Source organism: Lycium ferocissimum, chromosome 2, assembly GCF_029784015.1.
Source record: "Lycium ferocissimum isolate CSIRO_LF1 chromosome 2, AGI_CSIRO_Lferr_CH_V1, whole genome shotgun sequence".
NCBI classification, from domain to species: Eukaryota; Viridiplantae; Streptophyta; class Magnoliopsida; order Solanales; family Solanaceae; genus Lycium; species Lycium ferocissimum.
The window spans coordinates 12651257-12667710 of record NC_081343.1 but is presented as its reverse complement, the minus strand read 5'-3'; positions in this window follow the sequence as shown (position 1 = coordinate 12667710).

The window sequence follows — 16454 nt, the reverse complement described above, 5'->3', positions numbered from 1 at the left end:
ATCAAATAGCAAGAATTGAAGTGTTCATGTGTTAGAAGGCTCACTAGGGTTAGTAGACTTCAAAAACTACTTGGTGTTGTTGCTAGCGTTTTGCACAAGTTGATATCTCGCTCCAAAGACCATTCTGATGAGATAAAAGGTTAGTTTTCAGGCTTATTTCGTGTTATCAAGAATTCTTACTTGTTGAACAACTTAGGTAGAAGAAGAAAGTAGAAAGTGAAGCCTAAATATAGTTTTCATGATGTTTTTTAGGTGTAAGCCAACTTGAATCATGATTCTAAGTATGATATGGATATTTCTTATTATAGGTGATAATGGTGATGAGGAAGCGTAGTATGAAATTGTGAAATGGGTTGGTATGAATTTGTTAGTATAAATTGAATATGAGGATGAATTTTGAAGACTTAATGGACTGAGTACTTGATTATGATATAATGGATGTTATTATGGTTATTTGGGGATTGTTTTGTAATATGGTGGAAGTTGATGAAATAGGGGAAATGCTGCCCAATTTTCGTTAGATCATGAATTATTCTAGTTTGAATCTTAGAGTATCATTAAGCCTTAACCATGGTATTAATCCTTCTAAATGTAGATTTCTCTAGCTCGACGGTGAACGTTAAGTAGTTAAGAAGACGACGAGGTATGTAAGGTTAAGCCTTCTTTCATTTTCATGGGTTCCATAATGTCTTTCAAATGAACCTATCCTAAAATTACTACAGCTCATGATTCTCGATATTTTCACGATGCTATTACCTCCCTTATATGATAGTTGATCCTCTAAGGAAAGATGTAACGAAAACAATGATGATGGTGATGTTGATCATACTTATGGACTCGTGTGTATACGTGTATAAGTATGTATGGATATTATGTAACACCGAGCTTTTATGGACGGGTATGACGTCTATCGCGCGCACACCACTGCAGTTGGGTATGAATGACACTGAGTCTTGGTAGGGCCAGGTATGTATAACACCGAGCCTCGTCATGGCCGGGTATGTGAGACACCTAACCTTATGGTCGGGTATAGTACTAATATATAAGCAAGCATTAAAAATGGAAGGTTCCTATTCGAAAACAGGTAAGTAAACAGGATGGTTGCCACTAGAGGTACAAATGGCTCTATTGTCTCATGACTCTCCTATCTTATGTTATTTCTTATGATTCTATTATGATGTTGATTATGCTTACATACTCAGTACATTATTCGTACTGACATCCTTTTGTTTATGGACGTTACGTCATGCCCGCAGGTGGACAGGGAGACAGACTTGGTCCATAGATTACTTGTTCAGGGACTGCATAGAGGAGCTCCATTTGATCCGGAGCTGCAGCTGTTGGTACTATTATTTTGTGTACATACATATGGGTCTGGCGGGGTCCTGTCCCGTCTATATGATGTTACATACTCTCTATAGAGGCTCCTAGACAGTTGGGTATAGCTAGATGTCCTTTAGCTTTGTCGGCTCATATTTTGTATATTATTTTGTTAGCCTCGTCGGCTTGTGTATATGGATATAGGCATTGTTGTTGATAATGTTATAAATGGGTCGTTGCCCAATGAGATTAGTATTAGTGATGTATAGAAATCATGAGTAGGCCATATGGCCCACCTAGATGTGAGTATGAATGTACGACAAGAGGTGCCCGGGTGGGTTAGCACCGGGTGCCTGTCATGGCCCTCTGGATGGGTTGTGATAACCCCACTGGGGTGTGTTTTCCTTACTTCCACATATTTTCTGTATTATTATCGTCAGACTTACTAGATTTTATCTCTTCTTCTTATTCGATTATTTGTTTATCTTTTTGCTATTGTTGGGTTGAGGGTTCGCCTACCAAGGTGGGAAAGGTAGGTGTCCGCGCGACTTAGTTAAATTGGGTCGTAACACTATGAAGTATGTTGAATCTGGAGAAGGACTTACTATGAACAAGATCATTGGAACATGAATCAACATAGGACGTCTATAGCTGCTAAGAATGGAATCATTATGGAGTAAAGGTTACATTTACGTTTGAGGATCATGCCAAAAGAAAGAAAGTTAGCCTTAACATACCTCAAGTCGTCAACATAATCCCACAACGAGTCTTTCGGACTAGTACGCCAATCTCCTTCGTCGCTACAAAGACATCTAATAGCCAACCACACAACAACAATCTCATATAAGTCTCTTTAATTTCATATCACTACTTACCCCAAGATTTACATCAAAATAGCCCAATATACGTTTTGTATATGACACTTATACACTTTCTTCTTCCAATTATACCAAGTATAACATCCTCAATACAATATCAACACCAACTACTATCCTTATAACAAGATTTTAGCTCAAAAACACATTAACAACATGACTCAAGTTAGATTACATTTCAACATAAACTCAAGTTCATATTTGAACCTTCTCTCCAACTTCTTTCCCTCCAACCTAGCATAACCATCATATAAACTCATAAACATAGAAATAAGATGGAATCTTACCTCAAGAACTTAAGAACACTTTAATTCCAAGATTACTTCACCTTGAAGTATCCGCCAAAGCTACTACCAAGAGGATAAACAAGCTTCCACAACACTTTAGAACCTTTAGGCACTTGATCTTCTCTTTAATCCTTGAGTTTACTGAGGAATTGATTAGATATGTTAGAGAGGAGTTTCTAGAAGGTTAGAGGTCAGGGGAAATGAAGAAAATGAGATAAAATGAGAAGTATACGAAATATATATATAAAAAAAGAGCTGGAACCGACATAAAATACGGTCAAAAAATACTAGCCGTATATAAATACGGTTCAAAATACTAGCCGTATATATATATATATATATATATATATGGACATATTTCCCTACCAAAATTTTGCCCTCTCTGTCTATTGAAGTACGGATCGTATTCCAATGTATGGTCCGTATTTCCAATATACAGTCTGTATTTCCACTTCCCAAAACATAACTTCAACGAAACGTATTCTCTTCGATTCGTTTATCACCTAATCCTTCCAACACTTACCAAACATGAACTTAAACCTTGATATACTCAAGATGAACACGTCTAGCCTTATAAAACCTCGAAGATAATTCCGCTCTTCAAATCTATAACCACTAACTCACGAAGATGCTTAACGTACAAAAGTACGGGGTGTAACATCCTCCCCCCTCCCCTTGAAACATTCGTCCTCGAATGTTGAACCGTTTGAAGTCAAAAGAAATTTGGCAGAGTCTTCTCTATATTCACACCACTACCAACCTGCCACACAACCCAACATTACAAAGGCAATGCCACCGGGCAATAATAATCAATAACAACAATAGCCTCACATGACAAACAAAAAGTGATTAACAATATAATGCATAACTAAAGACGATGGTGTCGTGGTCTGCCTCTGCTTTGGGGCCGGAAACAAATGAGGATATCTAGACTTCATATCTTTCTCGATTTTCCAAGTCATCTCTTATACGTTCTTATTCCTCCAGAGTACTTTTACGGAAGCTACATCTTTGGTTCATAACCTACGAACTTGGCGATCTAGAATAGCAAGAGGGAATTCCTCTTATGATAACTGCTCTGTAACCTGAACATCATCAATGGTACAACTCTGGACGGATCCTCGATGCACTTACGGAGCATGGATACATGAAAGACCGGATGTGCAAACTCCAAGTCTGAAGGTACGTCTAACTCATAGGCTACTCAGCCTACTCTACGTATAATCCTGTAAGGGCCAATGTATCTAGGACTAAGCTTGCCCTTCTTACCGAATCTCATGACACCCTTCATAGGCGACACCTTCAGGAATGCCCAGTCATCTACCTGGAACTACAAGTCTCATCGTCTATTATCTGCATAAGACTTCTGGCTACTCTGAGCTGCTAATAACCTCTCCTGAATGGGCTTAACCTTCTCCACCGCCTATAGGACTAATTCATGGCCTATCAACCCTGACTCTTCGACTTCGAACCATCTAATAGAAGATCTGCACTTCCGCCCATATAGGGCCTCATACAAGGCCATCTGGATACTGGCATGGAAGCTATTATTATATGCGAACTCAATAAGAAACACATGATCATCCCAACTACCTTCGAAGTCTATCACACATGCTCGTAGCATATCCTCGAGCGACTGAATAGTACGCTCGGCCTGCCTGTCTGTCTGGGATGGAATGTTGTACTAATGTTCAACTGTGTCCCCAATCCCTTCTGGAAGGATCTCCAGAAGTTAGCTGTAAACTGTGAACCTCTGTTTGAAATAATAGATACCGGAACACCATGAAGTCACACTATCTCCTTAATATACAACTTCACATAATCCTCGGCAGAATAAGTAGTCCTGACAAGTAGAAAATGTGCTGACTTTGTAAGTCTATCAACAATCACCCATATCGAATCAAACCTGCACTGGGAACAGGGTAGGCCTGTAATGAAATCCATATTAATCACCTCCCATTTCTAGGTTGGAATCTCTACGTCCTGCAATAGTCCACTAGGCTTCTGATGCTGAATTTTTACCCACTAACAATTTGGGCATTGAGCCACGAACTCTGCTATATCCTTCATCATACCATTCCACCAATAAAGCTCTTTGATATCATGGTATATCTTCGTCGACCCTAGATAAAAAGAGCAGCAGGAATAATAAGCTTCTGCCATAATCTGCTGACATAACCCTGCAACATTCGGAGTGCACAGTCTACCACAATACCTCAAAACTCCATCTCCAGAAATCTCAAAGGGTGGCTTCTTTTTCTGTGGAGTTGTCTCCCTGTACTGAATCAAGGAAGGGTTCTCATATTGGTGTTCCTTAACGTCAGCTACTAAGGATAATATCTCTATATCCTGAACTGTAACTCATGAATCACCTGAGTCCAAAGAATCGAACTCCTAGGCTAGCTAACTGATGAAGCCCGTGGGCTAACTCCCTTTTCTCTGCTCACAAGTAAGACAAAATACCCATAGATATGTGGTTAAGGGCATCGCCAACTACATTCACCTTCCTTGGATGATATAGAATATCAACATCATAATCCTTCAACAGATCCAACCATCGCCTTTGACGTAAATTCAAATCTTTTTGCTTAAAGATATACTGAAGGCTCTTATGACCTGTGTAAACATCAACGCGGACACCATATAAATAGCGTCTCCAAATCTTAAGTGCATGAATCACTATAGCTAACTCCAAATCATGGGTTCGATAGTTCTTCTTATGCTTCTTCAGCTGCCTCAAAGCATAAGCAATAACCTTATCGTGTTGTATTAACACACAGCCCAATCCGATGCCCGAGGAATCACAATAGATTGTATGATCCCTCTCCAAGTGCCACAACTGGTGCTGAAGTCAGTCTGTTCTTAAACTCTTGAAAACTCCGCTCACAGGCATCTGTCCACTGGAACTTGGCTGTCTTCTGAGTTAGCTTTTCAGTGGTACTGAAAAAGAGGATAATCCCTCTACAAGTCTACTGTAATCCTTCCAACCCTAGAAAACTATGAACCTCCATCGGTGTCGTGAGTCTAGGCCAAGTCTTCATAGCCTCTATCTTCTAGGTGTCAACCCTGATGCCTTCACCTGATACAATATGTCTAATGAAAGCCATAGAGTTCAATCAAAACTCACATTTGGAGAACTTCGCATAAAGCTTCTTATCCTGAAGAACCCTGAGCACAACACGCAGATGATCCACATGCTCAGCCTCTGACCGAGAGTAGACTAGAATATCATCGTTAAACACAGTCATGAATAGATCTAAGAAGGGTCTAAATATGCCGTTCATTAAATCCATGAATACTGCTGGCGCATTAGTCAACCCAAAAGACACCACAAAAAACTCGAAGTGACTGTATCTTGTCCTAACTGCTGTCTTCGAAATATCTTTCTCTTTGACCCTGACCTGATAATAATCTGACCTCAAGTCTATTTTTGAAAAACATCTGGCACCCTGTACTTGATCTTCTCTTTTAATCCTTGATTTTACTTAGGAATTGATTAGATATGTTAGAGAGGGTTTTCTAGAAGGTTAGAGGTCGGGGTAAATGAAGAAAATGATATAAAATGAGGAAATACGAAATATATAAATAGAAGAAGAAGAAGCTGGAACCGACATAAAATAGACCAAAAAATATTGGTCACATATATATATATATATATATGATCCAAACTACTGGCCGTTTATATGGACCGTATTTCCCTACAAAATTTTTGCCCTCTCTGTCTATTGAAGTAGGGACCGTATTCCAAAGTATGGTTCCAATATACGGTTCGTATTTTCACTTCCCAAAACACAACTTTGACGAAACGTATTCTCTTCGATTCATTTATCCCCTACTCCTTCCAACACATACCAAACATGAATTTATACCTTCGTACACTCAAGATGAACATGTCTAACTTATAAAACATCGAAGATAATTCCACTCTCCAAATCTATAACCATCAACTCACGAAGATGCTTAACATACAAAAGTACGGGGTGTAACAAGGAATTCATCAACAAAAAAATATATTTAGACAGTGAATGGTAATCCTTTCCAGTTTTCCACATTCAAGCTGAATCTGTAACCAAAAAAGATGTCATGACCCGATTTCACATGACCGACACGTGATACACTACTCGACCCAAGCGAACCAAATGCATATGATGCACTCAACCATGTGAATGCAAAACATAATAATTGCAGAAGGCAATTGAAATCATATGAATATTCAAATCAATTAATGGGAAAATTCCCGACTAAAGAAAAGAAGAAGAAACATACTAACTATCTTAGGAAGAGAGTTACCCTATCCATGTTCGCTCATCACGTGACACGCCTTACACAAAAACATGAAAAATAGAGGGGGGGAGGGGAGGGTAAAGAGGATTGAGTACACCCCCGCAGTACTCAATAAGTATCACTGACTCTTTTTAACTAAAATTTGGGACAAGACTGTTGAGATGATGTGGTCTCAATAATAATTTGGAGCTTAAATGAAGTTTTGATGATTGACGAACTATGTACAAATGATAATTAAGTACAACGAAGAATGAAGAAAGATTTTGAGGAACCAAATCCTAAAGAGATCTCCAAATGTTCTTGTAAAGTAGTCACAACAGAAGAGGAACTGCTGAGTGAAACTGGTCCTTAGAAGAAGAACTGCAGACTATCGAGAAGAATTTGTTTTGTGCAGACTTGAAGAATTAGAAGTTTTGACTCTTTCCTATTCGACAAGGAACTAAAGTTCAACATATAAAAATATTAACATAAATTAAACACATGAAATTAGCTTAGAAATAGGAGAAGGAAACTGTATGTGCGTAAAGAAGGAAATCTATATCAAATAAGAATTGGTTTTGTACAATTTATGAAATCAACTCTTGGATGGATTTGGCGAATCGAGGGTAGTCATTTACTCCTATAAATACAGCACATCAAAAAACTTTGGAGTTTGACCAAAATCGAAGAAAGCGACATCTCGAATGATCCAACTAGAGAAACAACAAAGAATCTGTTCCTGTCAAGATTTATAACTCAGTTCTTGAGTTGTAATAGTGAGATAATCGATAACTTAAGCATACTTGACTAAAGCTAGAGAAAATTGAAAAAAATTTCCTTTGTTTATACAACTTTCTCCATATCATATATCAACTCCCAAACATCTATATTAATATTCACAATATCATAAGCAATAATCTCCATTCACCTATATTCTCCACATTTCCCAATTTCACTTCAAATCATCCATAACCATGGTAATAGTGCACTATTACATTTACTCACATATAATGTTTATCCCAGGTTCATAATATCATTCGTAACATAATTATAATCACAACACATCAAGAATCATGACTCATTCCAAGCTACTACTAAAAAATGCCACAATTCTTATATTCATGACCCATTTTCTATCTCCTTCTACAGTCCAAGTCTTGCAACCTCTCAATACTTTAAACAGCATGGAATGATTATAAAACTTATCTTAGATAGTGTGGGAATGGGATTTGAGTGGAAATAATTCACTTGAGCAAAACCCTAGTTCCACTTCCAATGAGATTTCTTGTCTTGGATGAACCTTAATGAGTTTCTTACACTTGATTCTCTTGGTTTGATGAAGTTGATCATGAGTTTCTCTTGAATTCTTATGGAAGAAATGTGTGGAACTCTCTATAAGCCTTGAGAGAGATGGAGAAGTGTGGTAAATGAAATTAGTGAAGTGGGATCACATTTAAATACTTGAACTTAACACAGCCCGTCGGGACTTCCACAGACACTTATACAGTTCGTACAACATTATACGATCCATATAAGTGACTGTACTTCACCATCAGAAATAACATCTTCACATTATACTGGTAACTTATAATGTTATACGGACCGTATAAGTGGTCATATAACCCCCATTTTCCTGAAATGATTTTCGTCATTTCGTTTGATCTCCAATCCTTATGGAACCTTCTTGACACTTATTTAACACTTCATTAACCATCTAAGGAGCATTATAACTCTTCTTTAAGACATCATTAAGTCAACACTAGCACGGCACTTTACGGAACTTTTTCCAAAACATAACATATGCTTCGCCTTCCTTAAGGAACTTTCTCCTCTTACTTCCAACGTCTTTGAAACCTTAACTAGAATCGTTGAATAACCTTTCTTACTTATAGAAACATCGTATACTTCTTACCTTGCATTAGTCCATTTACTATGCAACGACACGGAATTTTTTTCGGGGTGTAACATTCTCCCCCCTTTAAAGACATTCGTCCTCGAATGTTAAGTTCTCGGGAATTCTATGAGAAATTCGCCAAAGTTTCCCCTGTAATATGGCGCTATCACCCTGTCACAGCAGCCCACAATAAATATGCCTCACAGGGCCACACATAATAGCAATAAAATTTGTCCACACACGATCCAAATGCATAAAAAAGAACATACATACCTCATAATATTGATGTTTCATCTTGGATGTCTGCTGGGGGTTGAAATAAGTGTGGGACTTGGACTTCATATTTTCTTCCGCTTCCCAAGTCATTTCTTCTCGATTATTATTTCTCCATAAGACTTTGACTGAAGCTACTTCTTTTTTTCTGAGCCTCCGCACTTGCCTATCTAGTATAGCCATAGGTGCTTCTTCATAAGACAATTTTTCTGTCATTTGAACATCATCTACCGGTACGATCCTAGTAGGATCTCCAATACATTTTTGAAGCATTGAGACATGGAAAATCGGATGGATTGCTTCCAGTTCTGAGGGTAAGTCCAATTCATAAGCTACTTGACCCACCTTGCGGACAATCTTATAAGGTCCTGTATATCGAGGACTCAACTTCCCTTTCTTACCAAATCTCATCACTCCTTTCATTGGGGACACCTTTAAGAGTACCCAGTCATCAACTTGAAATTCTAAGTCTCGCCGCCGGATTCCGTATAAGATTTCTGGCGACTTTGGGTTGTCACCAATCAATCTCGGATGACCTTCACCTTTTCCTTTTGTTGAATCAATTCGGGGCCTATTAACCTGCGTCTCCCAACTTCAACCACCCAATTGGGAATCTACACTTCCTTTCATATAGAACTTCATACGGAGCGATTTGGATACTGGAGTGATAACTGTTGTTGTATGCAAACTCAATAAGGGGTAAGTGGTCATCCTAACTACCACCGAAATCTAGTACACATGCCCGTAGCATATCTTTCAAGGTATGAATGGTACGTTCGGCTTGTCCATCAGTTTGCGGATGGAATGCTGTACTAAGCTTTACTTGAGTACCCAAACCTTCTTGGAAAGACTTTCAGAATTTAGTTGTAAATTGGGCTCCTCGATCTGTGATAATAGATATCGGGACTCCATGAAGTTTCATAATCTCCCTAAGGTACAACCTTGCATAATCTTCTGCTGAATAGATAGTTTTGACTGGAAGAAAATGGGATGATTTTGTCAATCTATCCACAATCACTCATATGGAAACATACTTTCTTCGGGAACGAGGTAACCCTACAATGAAATCCATGTTGATTACTTCTCATTTCCAAGTAGGGATTTTCATTGCTTGTAATAATCCTCCTGGCTTTTGATGTTCAATTTTCACTTGTTGGCAGTTTGGGCATTGAGCTACAAATTCTGCTATGTCCTTCTTCATTCCATCCTACCAATACATTAACATGAGACAATGATACATTTTTGTCGCACCTGGATGAATAGAATACCGGGAATAACGAGCTTCTTCCAGAATTTGACGACGTAATTTCGCAACATTCAGAACACATAGCCTGCCTCGGTATCTAAGAACCCTATCTATAGAAATTTCAAAATGGAGACTTCTCTTTCTCATGAAATGTGTCTCTATAATGGCCCAACTGAGGATCTTCATATTGACGCTCCTTCACCTCTCTATCTAAGGATGAAACAATTGGATTATTAATATCAATTCTTGCACTACCTGAATCAATTAGACGAACTCCAAGGCTGGCTAGCTGGTGGAGCTCATGGATTAATTCTTTCTTCTCCAGAGGGACTTCACATAGACTACCCATTGATTTGCGGCTAAGTGCATCAGCTACTATATTTGCTTTTCCGGGGTGGTATAAAATACTTACATCATAATCTTTCAGTAGCTCTAACCACCGCCTCTGCCGCAAATTTAACTCCTTCTTAAAAATATATTGAAGACTCTTGTGATCTGTATAGATATCAATATGTACACCATACAAATAATGTCTCCACATCTTTAGTGCATGAATAACTGCAGCCAATTCAAGATCATGAGTTGGGTAGTTCTTTTTATGTTTCCGCAACTGTCTCGAAGCATAAGCAATGACTTTACCGTACTGCATTAATACACATCCTATTCTAACGCCAGCAGCATCACAATATGCAACATAACCATCTGGCCCTTTTGGAAGTGTCAAGACCGGGGCCGAAGTCAGTCTGTCCTTCAATTCTTGGAAACTGTGTTCACAAGCATCAGTCCATTGAAAGTTCGCTAATTTCTTGGTTAACTTCGTCAATGGTGCTGAGATGGAGGAAAACCCTTCCATAAATCTTCTATAATAACCTGCCAACCCCAGAAAACTATGGACTTCTGTAGGTGTTATGGGCCTTGGCCAAGTCTTTACAGCTTTAATTTTCTGAGTATCCACTCGAATGCCATCATCTGAAATAACGTGGTCCAAAAATGTCACAGAATTCAGCCAAAACTCGCACTTTAAAATTTTTGCATACAATTCTCGGGTTCGAAGGATCCCAAGAACAATACGTAAATAGTCTGCATGCTCTGACTCTATCCGAGAGTACACCAAAATACCATCAATTAACACTATCACGAACAGATCTAAGAGAGGCCTGAATACATTATTCATCAAATTCATAAACACTGCTGGAGCATTAGTTAACCCAAATGACATCACTCGAAATTCATAATGGTCATATCTCGTTTTGAAAGCTGTTTTGGGAATATCTTCTTCTTTAACTCTCACTTGATGATAACCTGACCTTAGATCTATTTTGGAAAACCACTTGGCACCCTGTAATTGATCAAATAAATCATCGATTCTTGGGAGATGATATTTGTTCTTAATCGTTATCTCATTCAACTGTCTGTAATCAATACACACTCGTAGGGAACCATCTTTCTTCCTCACAAATAGGACTGATGCTCCCCACGGTGATGAACTAGGCCTAATGAATCCTTTTTCAAGTAAGTCCTTCAATTGTGCCTTTAGCTCTTTCAATTCTGCAGGAGCCATTCGGTAAGGAGGGATAGAGATAGGCTTGGTATCCGGCAACACATCAATAGTGAAATCAATCTCTCTTTCTGGAGGAAGACCTGGGAGTTCATCTAGAAATACATCCGGAAACTCATTCACTACCGGGACGGATTGAAAAGTTAGTGACTTTGCTTCGGTATCATGAACTCGAACTAGGTGATAGATATAGCCTTTAGTTATCATCTTTCTTGCCTTAAGGTTGGAAATAAGCCTACCCCTTGGAGATGCTGTATTACCTTTGCATTGAAGAACGGGTTCTCCCAGAAATTGAAAGCGAACTACTTTCATTCGACAATCAACATTAACATAACATGAGGCCAACCAATCCATACCCATGATCACATCGAAATCTAGCATTTCCAGCTCAACTAAATCAACTTTAGTCTGGCGGTCACATATCATAATTACACAATTTTTGTACACTTGTCCAGTTATCATGGGATTACTAACCGGAGTAGATACCTCGAAAGGTTTAATTGGCTCGGGTTTCACCCCAATACGACCAGCAATATATAGAGTGGTATAAGATAACGTAGAACCCGAATCTATCAATGCATATATGTCATGAGAAAATACGGATAATATACCGGTAACCACATCCGGGAGGACTCAAGATCCTGTCGTCTGGTTAAAGCATAGATACAGGGCTGGACACTACCTGAACGAGACACTCCCCCTCTGCCTCTGCCTCAACCTGCTGGAATCTAGGGAGTCTGCCCTACCGGGCGCATAGAAGAAGAACCAGCCGCTGATCATGTGGGCTGAACCTCGCCTCTAAGGTACCTCGAGGGACAGTTACGCATCACGTGCCCGGTTTATCAACAAACATAACAACCATCTGAACCTTGGCGACATGGCCCCGAATGTAACTTTTTGCACTGACTACATCGTGAAACTAGTGGTCTCCTCTAGCTATAATCACCCTCAAACTGGGAACCTGAAGCTCTCGAGTTCGAACCCCGTCCCGAATGAATGGAGCGATCGAATCTCCTACCCGCAAACCGATGGAGGTGCATGCTAGTCAACGGCCGGCTTGAATGTCTAGAATATGACCGCCTCGATCCCCTCTATAGTCGCTACGAAGCCGTACCCGTAGATTTGGGCATCTTACTTTGCCTCTGTCACATTATCATGTTCTCCCCTTTGAGGTTATTGTTGCTCTTCTAAGTTCTGGGCATGGGCCTGAATGCGGGAAATATCTATCCCATCTTGCAATGAAGCCATCAAGCAGTCCTTGAACAAATGTGGCCCTAGGCAACTTACAAATTTGTGTACTCTATCTCCCATGTCGGCCACCATGGTCGGAGCATATCTAGCCAATGAATTAAACTGAAGGCTATACTCCCTGGCACTCATATTTCCTTGCTTCAAATTTAAGAACCTATACTCTCTAGCTCGGCCGACCTCGGGTGGCAAATAGTGGCGGATGAAGGCATCTACAAATTCTTGCCAAACTGGAGGAGGTGCATTCTCTTTTCTCGAGGATATCCAATTATTATACCATAAGACTGCCACATCCTGTAGTTTATAAGATGCTAACTCCATAGATTCAGTTTCGGAGGCATGGATAATCTTCAATGTTATCAATATTTCATCGATAAAACCTTGCGGGTCCTCATCCGGCTTTGACCTGAAAAACTCCGGAGGGTTTAGACTCATGAAATCACGGGCTCTAGTACTAACTGCCCTGTCACTTGGACCCAAACTTCGCTGCCGTGCTCAGGCGGCAACTACGTCAATAAATGAATAGCTTCGGTCATTTGTTGACCCGAAGCGGCCGGTAGAGGAACTATAGGCATAGGAACTGGAGCTGAAGCCCCCTCTTGCTCTTCTAAAACAGGCGGAGTGAGAGAAGCATTAGATGGAGCCTCATTATGTGATTCACCCTCTTCTATATCCGTTGGCGGCTCCCTTTCTACCCGCCTTTCTACCATAGTCTTTCCCTTCTGGGCGGCTGTAGCTTTTCTCTTCGGCGGTATCTCTGAAATCATAATACACTATTAGGGAGGAGAAGATCTTATAACACGGCTCTATCGCACGATCTCATAAGAAGAAGAATGATGATTTTTCCTAAATGTCCTGTAACCTCCTGTTTATAAGTGTGGCGCGCAACACACCATAAACAAAACTCTACTAGACACGGCTCATAGACACTTCCTATGACTGAACTGCTCTGATACCACTTTTGTCACGACCCAACTAGGGGCCATGACGGGTACCCGGGGCTGACCACCGAGCACCACTCATAATACTACTCATCCTACTCATCCTGCGTTCATTTATTATTCTCATGCTTCTAATCATAGGAAAAAAAATCATTTTCACTTTGGAACATATTTACTTTTATATACATAAGCCCTTCGGCTTTCAAAATAATATATATACAATGAGGAAATCGTGAGACCATACTACCCACACATACGTATCTACGAGCCTTTACTAGAGTACTAGACATATGGACAGGACAGGACCCCGTCGTGCCCAAAATATATACACAAAATAATAAATCAATGGCACCTCCGGAACAATGGAGTGCTCTCAAAGTCTGCTGATAGCTCCTACGAATCTGGATCACCTCCCTGTCTACCTGTGGGCATGAACACAACGTCTAAAGAAAAAGGACGTCAGTTTGACCATTGTACTGAGTATGTAAGGCATGAATAAAATGAACGTAATAAAGAAATCATGAAACATAAGAAGAGGATATAACTTGCTTAACCTTTTAAGAGTAAGTGCATTTTATACATTAACATTATCATCATGTCACATATACCATCATCGTTAACCCGTGTCCGGGTAACCATCATACACCGCCCACTAGTGGTGTCATGTCCGGCCATCGGGGCGCGGTGTAATCATATGCATCCCGCATTAGCGGTGACATGTCCGGCCATCTAGGCATGGTGGAATCATAAGCAGCCTGCCTTTATGGTGACATGTCCGGCCATCTAGGCACGGTGGAATCATATCATCATATTCATCTCATAACTTATCATAACCTTATCATAAACTTATCATTATCATACATTGGTCATAGAATAGGCATTAGAGCTTAAAGACAATTTATAACTATATCGGGGTGACATAAGGTCGAGAACCCCCGATTACATTATGGAGTGATCATATTCATCATATCTCACCTTGAAGGAACTAACATCGTAAGGTGAGTGTACACAATGAACAACATCAATAGATTATACTTAGGATCATTACCTTCATGGAACATCATATCATGGACTTTAGAATTCGTTAAACTTAACTCATCATACTTGATATCATACTCGTATCCTATCTCATTTCTTTATCCCATGTGAAGCTCTTTATAATCATAGACTCATAACTTTCGATAAACATATAGGAGAGTCATGGAAAGATAGGAGAATTCATGCCTTGGGAAGAAAGGACTAGCCTTACATACCTTTTCGTTTAGCTACTCTATCGCTTGAACGTTTTTCTCCAAAGCTCTCGTTTCTACCTTCAAGGGAGTTTGTACTAGCATTAGATAATCGATAACTTAAGCATACTTGACTAAAGCTAGAGAAAATTGGACAGCATTTCCTTTTTTTATACAACTTTCTCCATATCATATATCAACTCCCAAACATCTATAATAACATTCACAATATCATAAGCAATAATCTCCATTCACCTATATTCTCCACATTTCCCAATTTCACTTCAAATCATCCATAACCATGGTCATAGTGCACTATTACATTTACTTACATATAATGCTTATCCCAGGTTCATAATATCATTCTTAACATATTTATTATCACAACACATCAAGAATCATGACTCATTCCAAGCTACTACTCAAAAATGCCACAATTCTTGTATTCATGACCCATTTTCTATCTCCTTCTACAATCCAAGTCTTTCAACCTCTCAATACTTTAAACAACATGGAATGATCATAAAACTTACCTTAGATAGTGTGGGAATGGGATTTGAGTGGAAATACTTCACTTGGACAAAACCCTAGTTCCACTTCCAATGAGATTTCTTGTCTTGGATGAACCCTAATGAGTTTCTTACACTTGATTCTCTTGGTTTGATGAAGTTGATCATGAGTTTCTCTTGAATTCTTGTGGAAGAAATGTGTGGAACTCTCTAGAAGCCTTGAGAGAGATGGAGAAGTGTGGGAAATGAAATTAGTGAAGTGGGATCACATTTAAATACTTGAACTTAACTCAGCCCGTCGGGACTTCCACGGACACCTATACGGTCCGTATAAGTGACCGTACTTCACCATCAGAGAAACAACATTTTTGTTAGGTGTTATACGGACCCTTATACGGACCGTATAAGCAGTCGTATAACCCTATTTTCCTGAACTGATTTCTGTCGTTTCGTTTGATCTCCAATCCTTATGGAACCTTCTTGACACTTGTTTTGTCACGACCCGAACTACGGGCCGCGACGGGTATCCGGGGCTAACCACCGAACACCATTCGTCCCATTACCCATAACCTTTTATACATAATATATGCCCAATTTCATGGAAACATATCATTAGTGGAAACTTAATTATTCTTATAAACATAAACCTTTAGGCCATCAAAATAGTATATATATATATACATATACATATACATGAACATCCTGGGACCATATCCCCCACACATGCGTATCTACGAGCCTCTACTAGAATATTAGACATATGGACGGGACAGGACCCCGCCATGCCTAAAATATGAATATACAGATATGT